Below are 10266 nucleotides of genomic sequence, written 5' to 3'. Positions count from 1 at the left end.
TCACAAAATGAAATATAAATAAAGTATAAATACAATCACTTTAAATTTATAGTGTTAATTAAGAAGGGTTAGCCATCCTGTTCCTTTATTTAGCACATTAGAGGTTGAACTGTAGACTAGGTTTCCACATACATATTATAATACTGTTATACACATAATACAATAATACTGTTCCAGCTTACATACAAATTTGACTTAAGGATAGACCTTGGGAGTGGAACTCGTTCTTAAATTGGGAACTACCTATATTGTATAGGTGATTTCAGGGTGTTTTTTTCTTTTAGGTAAAATTCTAAGTATTTTTAGCTTAGCTAGGCCGTCTGTCTATTAAGGGTTGACTTAGTTGGAAGTGTAATTCCTTGTAAAATCTACCTCTCAGGAAGACATGTTCTAAGGTTTTAGTTTCATCAGAAGCACAGGGGCATCTTCTGTATGAAAAGGATATATGAGTATATCTACTATCCATGACTGCAGAGGGAAGGTCGTTGAAGCGTGCTCTAGAGAAGGCCCAGCAATACTGGGGGTAGGATAACTGGTATAAATATTGTGTGGGTTGCAGTTTCCTTGTTTCATTATAGAGTCAGTATAGCCTTCGAACAACTGCAAGGTTATTCCAGAGTTCCACATCTTCTAGCCTTTGTTTAATAGCCTCCTTTGCTTTATCCAATCTCATGGTCAAAAGGAAACCAGGAGATGTACCCAAATGGCATAGCTCGCTGGCTACAATTCTGTGCCATTTGGATTGGAAGATGTCCCATGTTAAAAAGGACAGGAGCCCTATAGGAGATAGACTGATTCTGAGCCAGTAGGATGTGATTAATTGACAAGCTTTAATTTCTATGCTAGGTAGCCTGGCTTCCAGTCTAAGTAGAACATTAGGGATGCATATTGGCACAGAAAATATGGCTCTCAGAAAACATGGCTGAATTCTTTCATATAAATGTGCATACCATAGAGAAGCTGCACCACTGTTTTTGCAACAAACCATTTAGTAGCTGCAGGTATAAAATACAGTACCCATCCTGATTTCTTAAAATGGTTCCCATACTTCTCTGGAGTACAGAAGTGGCATATTGGATGTGTGCTGTTTGGTGTCTAGCAGATTGAAAAACTACCCCTAGGTACTTGAAGCAGGTCATCCATTCTATTGGATGCTAATCTGTGAAACAGTTGGAGGGCTATTACAAAGTACCATTATTTTGTTTTTTTTTAATAGTTTATAATTAGCTGCTCTTTGATTGATGGAGTACACAAAGGGTCCTTCTAAATCTGACTTGAGTCAAAGAGAGGATCACTGCATCATCTCTATATATGATAAAATAGGGAGATACTTGTTTGCTATTTTGGGAGAAAGCAGATCACAGTCTCTTTAAAGATTAAAAAGTTGATATAGATGTTAAATAAATGTGGAGCAAAAAACAACCCTGTCTCACACCTTTCACTGATGTTATTGGATTGGTTAGCTGTTCACTGGCGCTATACCACACTCTAACTTTTATTTGGTCATGTAGTTTGTAGATTAGCAGCAGCAAGCACCTATCAATGGTGATTGCTGAAGTTTATCCCATAACTGGGAACTTGAAATGGTGTCAAAGGCAGCCTTAAAGTCTACAAAGGCTACAAAAAATTGCATGTGAGAATTACAGGTGTAATTATTAGCCAGATGTTGGAGGAGACAGTGGTCTAAAGTTGATCTCCCTTCCCTAAACCCTGCTTGCCCGTCCTCTAGGATGTTATCTTGCTCTAAGCAATCACACAGCATCCTCATAGATGCTTTGCATACAATTTGCTGATTATCTTTCAAAGATTTATAGGTCTATAATTAGCAAAACATGGATACAATGACAGTCCTCAGGAATGCACGCAGAGGCAACAATAAACGGGAAAAGACATGCAAGGACTGGACCCCTATAACGGTCTTAATTAGTACCGCTGGAATAAAATAATTTCCTGAGGCTTTCCCTACCTGCAGCTTCTCAATTTATTTCCTTAATTTCTGAAGTGGTGCCTGGGGGTCAAGTGGGGATGGCATTACTGGCCAGATTTAAGGGAGTAGAGTAAGGATCCAATGAGCCATAGAGCTCATGGTAATAGTTCTCCTACATTTTTTGGAATGCAGCACAGAATCCTAGATGGACTGGTAATTGGATGGGAGACATAAATCACCCCCAAGAAAGTCATCCTTTAATTTCACTCCTTCTATCAATTGGTGCTAGGTTTCTTCCAGAACTACCCTCCACTCTTTTTTTTAAAAAAGAGGGTTTTATATTCCTTTTTAGATTGTGTCTGGCTGTAAGTAAATGATGTGTTCTTGATGTGATTGATAAATGCCTTGACCAATGGCTTTTTAGCCTTAATACAGACATGATCAAACCATGTTTATTATGGAAGATTGTTATGTAAGGGCTTGGGATTAGTCCTAACTAAGAGTGTCTAAAGATCATGGGTTAAACTGGCATATGCTCTTAAGATCCCCACTTCTCCATGATGGGATTCCATGCGGCTTTGTAAGATAGTTTCTCTTGCATTTTTCTGAGTCAAGCCAGCTGGTAGTTACCTGACTCACTTGCCTGATCCATTTAAGCCTCAGCTTCCCAGCACCAGCAACAACTAAGGAAGGAACTCTTAGAGAATTTGGCTGGGCCATACCCTGGATAACAGAACTAAACGATAAGGGGTAGGTGGCAACTCTCTGTTCTTGGTAATACTGTATTTCAAAATGGTTAATGCTGGAGGACAAATGATGAGAAGTTATGACATAGTCAATTGTTGAGAGTCTGAACAGAATGTAAATTATCCAAGGAGATCTTGATTTGAAATATGGAAATCTTATTTATACGTTATCTGGGCCAAACACAGGCCTGCTAAATTATACACAGAGTCCAGGAAACCCTGGAAATTAGTGTAGGGGGCAGTGCCATTTGATCATAAGGCCACTGATGGAAGAGCCTATATAAGTCAATATCATTAGCTTAAAGAAAAGCATTAAAGTCCCCTCCAATTATTACAAGTACCTGTGGGTATTGGCCTGCGCAATAAACAATAGATACATCCACCTTACTCCAAAGTTTTCTAATCTGTCTATGCAAGCGAAAGGGGGTAAGTACAGATTTACACATACTACTGCATGTTGATTAAGGTTTACAAGAACAGCCATCATCTGCTCATCATGAAGGGAGCTAAATTACATTAGCTGGAAGTTTGACATAAAAAGACCCAGGCCTCCCTTAGCCCTACCTCCTCTTTGGCTTGGCATGGCCATATTAAGACAAACATAGAAATTATCAATGTCAAATTTGTCACACATCCAAGTCTCCTGCAACATCAGAATATCAAATGTTTGAAGAAAAATATAAAAATCTGGATTTGTGGAATTAGCTAACCAAGCTGCAATGTTCCAAGACAGTAGTTGCAGTGGACACTCTTAGAGTGATTGTAAATCTGATGTTAGATGTTTTATCTTAGATATTTGAACAAAGTCCTCTATCCTTTTAGTGTTCAGATCTAGGCTCCAGGGAGGTCTCTTCTCTATTCGATGTAGATGTTGGGGCAGCCTTAGGAAAGGCAGGCAGAGACAACTCCTCTGGTAGAGATTTGAGTGGAGATATGCCAGTTTCAGTAGGGGCTCTTAAGAAGAGGCTCAGTTTCAGGGACCAAGGTAGGCATACAGATTTCGATGCCATAATCTCTTGCTCCAGAGGTGAGGCAATCAATCACCATTTTTATTCATTCTTTGGTCTCCAAATGGCCTAATCCCTTTTTTGGTATTCTCTTGTCTCATTCTCACCTATGCATGTCACCTCAAATAATATTTTTTCTCCTGGATTGGTTTCATTCAGAATGCTGCACAATTTTTCCAACAATCCCCTCAGGTTCTTCCATTCTTACCCTTTACTGGAATGTAACATACAACTATTACCAACCTAAGGATTCCTACTTTCATACATACCCACGATGACCTAGATAACACTAATTCACATTTTCTAACATAAGTTTTAGTGCTTTCATTCATAATTAAACCTATCACTTCCCTTCCCTGCATACATTCGTCAGTACCACTCCACAAAATCAGACTATAGTATCTTCATTCAGATTACATCCTTCCCCTTTCTTGGTTTCAAAGGCACATAGTGTATCTATTTTTATTTTTTTAATTAGTTAATTAATATTCTTTATTATTTACTCCTCTTACATTCCAAGTCATACTCTTCCATGTACCATGATTATCACCAGATGGGCCCATAAATGTTTATCTTTACTGCCCACATGGCTTTGGTCACATGAGACTTTCACATAATGCTTTTTAATAAGATACAGAAGATGTAGACCTCGCTACCAGCCTTAGCTATAGCTGTGCCACATGCAGTGTTGTCTACTAATGGTAAGGATAATACCACTCAATTCTGGCACATTTTGACCTGTATGCTACAAGCACAGCCTAAGCCTAATTTTATCCCAAGTGTGCTCACACTATTCTATGCCAGCTAGGATCTCTAGCCTAAAGACTACCTTGCTAGCCAATACATTGTTGCCTGCATTCTACCAACTCCCATTGCATTCAAATTAATTTCATGTTTTCCCTGACATATATAACTCTCAATTCCTTGTAACAAAGTGGGTAAAAGCATGCTCAGATACATAGCCATCTTTTTTTCTTTCAATATTCATTCCTCACATCAGATCACATACTACCCAGCATCTGACTTAACATTTCCACATCCATTTTTCCATCTTCAATTAAGTGGATTAGCTTTCAGACCACTAGAGGAATTCCTCTTTTCACAGTGAAAAACAAATTATACTTTAAAATGCAGAGAGGGGCAGCAGGTTGAATGCTTCTTCCCAAAGCAAATTTAAAAAAACCCTTCCTTTGTTCAAAGAAAAATACCCCATCAGTTTTATTTTCTTCCCAATCAACTGGCATAGAAATTAAATTGCAGTTTGAAAATATCACAGAGAAACAGTGAATGAGCTCATGTATGGAAGGGATACAACATAAACTTTATCAAGCACTGTGTTGCTACATATGTCTATCATGACGACATGGATACTCCTTGCCCTCTGCTTTGTTATTTTAGCATCAAAAGCTGAGGACTAAATCCTGTTCTGAGGTTTATACTCCTCTTCTGTAGTCATCATCCTTTTAGGTAGCTTCCAACATCTTAAGTGAGCAAGGCTATGAGAAGATGAAACCTAGAAAGCAAGAATATCAGATCTGGACTGCAAAACTCCGGATGACCATTAGATGGCAGCAATAGGATTCAGGAAACACTTTTGGCTGCCATCAAGTAGATCATTTTGATTTTTTTGCAGTTTGACTACATTAGGTATAAGAAGTAGGAGAGTAAGATATAGACAACACTGGGAGAGTGCATTTCCATTCACACAACTGATTTCTTTTTGGCCTCTCACTTGCTCTCATTCTCCATGCAGCCCATACATGCAACACAGCTAAAGTCCATATTACATCTTGTTGGACATAAACAGCATTGGTTCAAAATAAATACTGGCAATCCACAAGGAGTCCCTTGAGGAATTTGTTCATTCTTCTTCAATCTATGACACCATAGTCAGATAACCAGTATGTGTTCACAGGGGCAGGTGCAATTTTATTAGCCACTGTAATTATTCTTTAGGTTAACTGTTTAATTTTTATTGTTTTTTAATCTCAGCTGCCTATTTGTTTTGTTTTAGGGAGAGGTTGCTATTTTTTTTAAATAGTATTCTTCTTCTTGTTATTGTTAGCTGCCCAGATTCACTTGTTTAAGATAGGCAGCCATATAAATTGAATAAAAATCAGTCAATCCATAGTATATAGGAATATTGTTTGAGCAACCCAGTTTCCTTTTCCTTGTCTTTGAATGAATGCTGACTTGGAATGCTAACTTGGAATATATTCAAGCTTCTGAACTGTGTGATTCTTGCTGGGGAAAAAAATGCACGCTTAATAACTTGCTCCAAACTCAGTACTTGGCAAAAGGTAGGATGTACATTCAGATACAATCGTATCACTAGCATTCATAGTTTGGAGGAACATTGGATGGGATTAAATTTGTGTTAAAAGATGATATTTTCTGTGGCCCCAATTCTGTGTTTGGCTCCTGGTTTGAAAGCTTTATTGATGGATTTTTACAACTGTACTAAAGAATATTGGGTTGGATCCAAAGTAAGTCATCCTTTAGTTTCATAGACATTTATGGCATAAGCTAGTGATGACTAATTTAAGATCTATTCATTTCTGAAGGACTAAAGTGTGACTTAATTTGGATGTAATCCAATATGGCATACCAGGGCTATCAAGAGATCCAATAACATTTAGTTGATCACCTGTACTGTAATATGCTACTATAAATGGCTTTTTTGGAATGCAAATGGAACTCAGAAAAAGCAACACTAACAACACTGGGCTGGAGTATTTATTTCAGTGATCTATTCTACATGATCACTTTTATTCCCTATTAATATCAGAACTAATTTAGCTTTTAAGAATTATCAATATAATTTTAACTGGCTCTCCAAAGAAAAATGGCATCCACTGAAGAAAACTGACTCCAATTAAATTTTAAATTGATTTCAGCTAAATGAGAGGCAGACATTTTTTGGGTCATTGGGTCACCTTGGGTAATTTTTTCAGCCTCCAGACTGCATGCTACAATTTCGTGGCATAACCTCAGATTCAGTGGGACAGTTTTTGGCAAAATAGGTTGCATTAAGTCAGTGTTAAGACTTCCTAATTTTGTACTCTCCCAAAATAAAAACAAAGGTTTCATAATTTTCATCACTGTATCACCAAATATGCTTCCTGCGACCCATGGAGGATGAACTTTGTTTAAAAATTGAAGTACAACCTCTAGTCAGAAAAAAATCCTTACCTGAGCTAAATTGAATTTTAAAAAACTTTGTAAAACAGCCAATAAAGCCATCCACGTGTTTTTAAAGGTTCAAATACATTATAAATATTTCAGATTCTAGCATACAATTATTTTAGCATGCTTTTGGATTGGTGCTTATGGACTTGGAACATTCTCTTTAGAGATACAACCTTGAAAGTCCTTGCAAAACCAGTACTTGTGTTAATTATTCTAGAATGTCCTTGTTCTTTTCTTGATCCTTCAACTGGAAGGATAGACACTGGAATTTTTCTTTATCCTTAACATGATCTCAGAGGAAACTTAAGTGGTCTGGATAAAGTTCAGGGTATGAGCTCTCTTTGACACTGACAGACTTATCTGCCTAAATCTTTATTGCAAAGAAGTAAAGGGGTTAATTTAGAAGGTAGTTTAGCAGCCACTTAAAATAGCAAGGCATGGCTGGAGGCCTTGTCAACACCCAGGGTATATTTGAATACAAGGATATGGGGTAGTACTCAGAGCCTATTTATAATTATCCAGTGCTGTCTCAGATGACTTTCAATATGAAGACTGAAGTGGAAACTTCTGGTGCCAGTCAGGTGAAGAAAACTAAATATCAAGATTTCTATTAGATAAGCTCTTAGTTCTCTCATCACTCACACATGAGATCCAACTATTCTGAAGTGTTATAGATTAGCAGAGGGCAAAGATACAGCATGATCTTTCTTCTTCAGTGAGATGACAGTTTGAAGAATTTCTGTCTGAACTTGTGTCTTAAGAATTAGGAATATATTTGCCCCATATAATTGCTGTAACCCCTGTTTTAGCCACTGAAAGTGTCTAAATTAAGAAAAGCATAATGTAAAATATTAAAAATGTAAAATGAATGCTAAAATCATTTAACTATTAAAACCATGGCAAAAGAGAATTAAACGCTGAGAGAAGGCCAAATACAGCTCAGGAACTACATTTCATAATTTTAGAGCAACGCAGAAAGCCCTCTTCTCAGGAGCCTCTTATAGTGAGATGGGGAAGATAGTCAAAAGGTCATCTCAGGGAGATCTTAAAATTAGACAAAGGTACTTAATGTGAGAGGTGGTTCCTCAGATAATCAAATCCTAAGCTGTTTAAATTGTGCTCAGAAAGTAACTAAGAACCAATGTAATTCAGGGCATAACGTGATCCCAGTTTCCTGTGATTATTAGCCTAGCTGCTGTATTTTGCACCAATGAGAATTTCTGGATTTTTTCAAGGATAGTCTTACATTCAACTTGTTGCAGTAGCCAAGGTAGAATGTAACTAAGGTGTGGGTGACCTTCACCAAATCTTTACTAGCTTTGAAAGATTCATAGTTGGCACACTAGCCTTAATTGTGTGAAAATACTCCTTGTTGCAGCTGTCACCTAAGAATTCAGTGACAGCTGAGGATTAAGGAGCACTCCCAGAGTGTGGACCTGCTCTTCCAGAAATGAATCCTGTCCAAAACTGGCTAAACCTCAATCCACAAGTGTCTTGTCTTGATTGTTTGTTCACTTGCATCCAGACCATTGTTAAACTTAGGCAATTTGATTCTTAAGATTTTGACTGCTTTCTTGAAAAGGAAGAAAGGAACTGAGTATCATCAGCATACTGGTGGCACCCCATTTCAAAGCTCTGGATGATCTCCCCCAAACGGTTTCATGTAGATGACAAGTAGGTCACTGAGTAGGCACTGATCAATAGTTCCCCAGCATAATTTTTGGGTACAGAAAGGATTGGAAACACTGGGGAACAGCACCCCCATGTGACACCACTGTACAGTATCGTATCATATGATCCAGAAAGGTACTGTAATTGATGTGTAGTGAAAGTTGCCAAAAGGTCCAGGATAATTAGTAGAGGTATACTCTCCCATTTGTTATAGAGCTTTGAAGTGCAGCACTGAGATACTTCAGACAGTGCCTCAGAAGCACTGAATATGCACATCCTGTCTGTTCATCAGGAGACCTGCTCTAAGTTTGTATCTTTCATGAGGTTTGTGGGACAAGGGTGATATGACAGGCCTTCTCAGTAATAATTCCTACCTTATGGAATACTATTCCCCCTGAAGTACCTGCAGTCCCCACCTTGCTGCAATTCTGTAAACAATTAGAGCTGTTTTAATTCAATACAGTTTTGGTCCCAGCTGAGTGACTGTGGGCACCTATTTTGGGTTTTATTTAGGGTTTTAATCTTTTCTTTGTGGTTAACCTTTTGTTCTTGATACTCTTATGGATTTATTTAAAAAATTTTTTTTGTTTTGTTTGATGTTGTACACCATCCAAAGTTCTTTGGGATTGGAACAGGCTATGAATACTGTAAAATAGATAGTCCATCCACCAAAGTAACCAAAGCAGTTGTATTATCCTATCTGAGCCAAAAGCCAGACTGAAATGGATCCATATAATTTATTGTCTATATTTACCTGGAGTTGCAAGTTTTTCAAGGAAAAGGAAGGTAAAAGTATTTTAGGAAAAAATTAAAATAATGCACTGCAGAAGATGTAATGTACAACATTCGCTGTTGAGTGTATTTCGACATGCTAATGCCAGTAATTTATCACAGGCTAGCATCTTTTAAGCTAGGAAATTATGAGGGCTGTGCAAGCTTCAAAATGAGTCGAAAGTACTTCAGATGTCACATGAGAACAGCACTTCTCTGCAATTCACTAAATGATCCTGACCTTTTTTAGGCCTTTCACAAGGCTGAAAAAAGATGCTATGCTTTAAGAAATCAAAGGAATAATTTGCTACTGCTTTAAGAAATCATTAAATTCCTTAAAGAGTGGTACCATTCTCGTGAAAGCTTGAAAAATAGCAGACTCCTTTAATCAATAGAAAACAGCTGTGCTTAGATGAGGTCCAAAGCACTGTTTCTGAATACTGGACAGTAATTCTTGAAGTATGCACCACCTTAGGCAGCTGTTTTTAATCTGTTGTCCAATGGTAGCCTGGGATCTGCATGGGCAGGGGCTCTTTTACCTATCACAACTTTTCTGTACTGATGGATGGGGAAGTTTGATTTCAGAACAAACAGATCATCATTCTTACCATTAAGGGAAAAAACTACAGCAAAAACGTAGGATTAGTAGAAACGGATATTAGCTCAGGAATTCAGTATGTTGTTGCCTTGAGGAATTATAAATGAGTGGCCTGTGTTATACTGGGGACAGAAGTCCTGCCCAAATGTCATCTATCTGGAGCGGGCCCTGAAATTTCACTAGGCATTTCTGATACTAAAAATTTTTAAGGCAAAGAAACATGGAGATTTTCCCAGTATGATGGACTCAGCCTCCAATTCAAAACTCTCTGCATGTGAGGAGCAATTTACATGTATACTTATATTTAAGGGAGGGTGGCATTTCATTTCTGCTCACATTGCTTTATTCATTTTTACA

This window comes from Python bivittatus, unplaced genomic scaffold (assembly GCF_059951505.1).
Source record: "Python bivittatus isolate LINGU-HERP-01145 unplaced genomic scaffold, Pbiv_v1 ctg000410_np1212, whole genome shotgun sequence".
In the NCBI taxonomy this organism is placed as follows: Eukaryota; Metazoa; Chordata; class Lepidosauria; order Squamata; family Pythonidae; genus Python; species Python bivittatus.
This window is presented reverse-complemented; position numbering follows the sequence as displayed.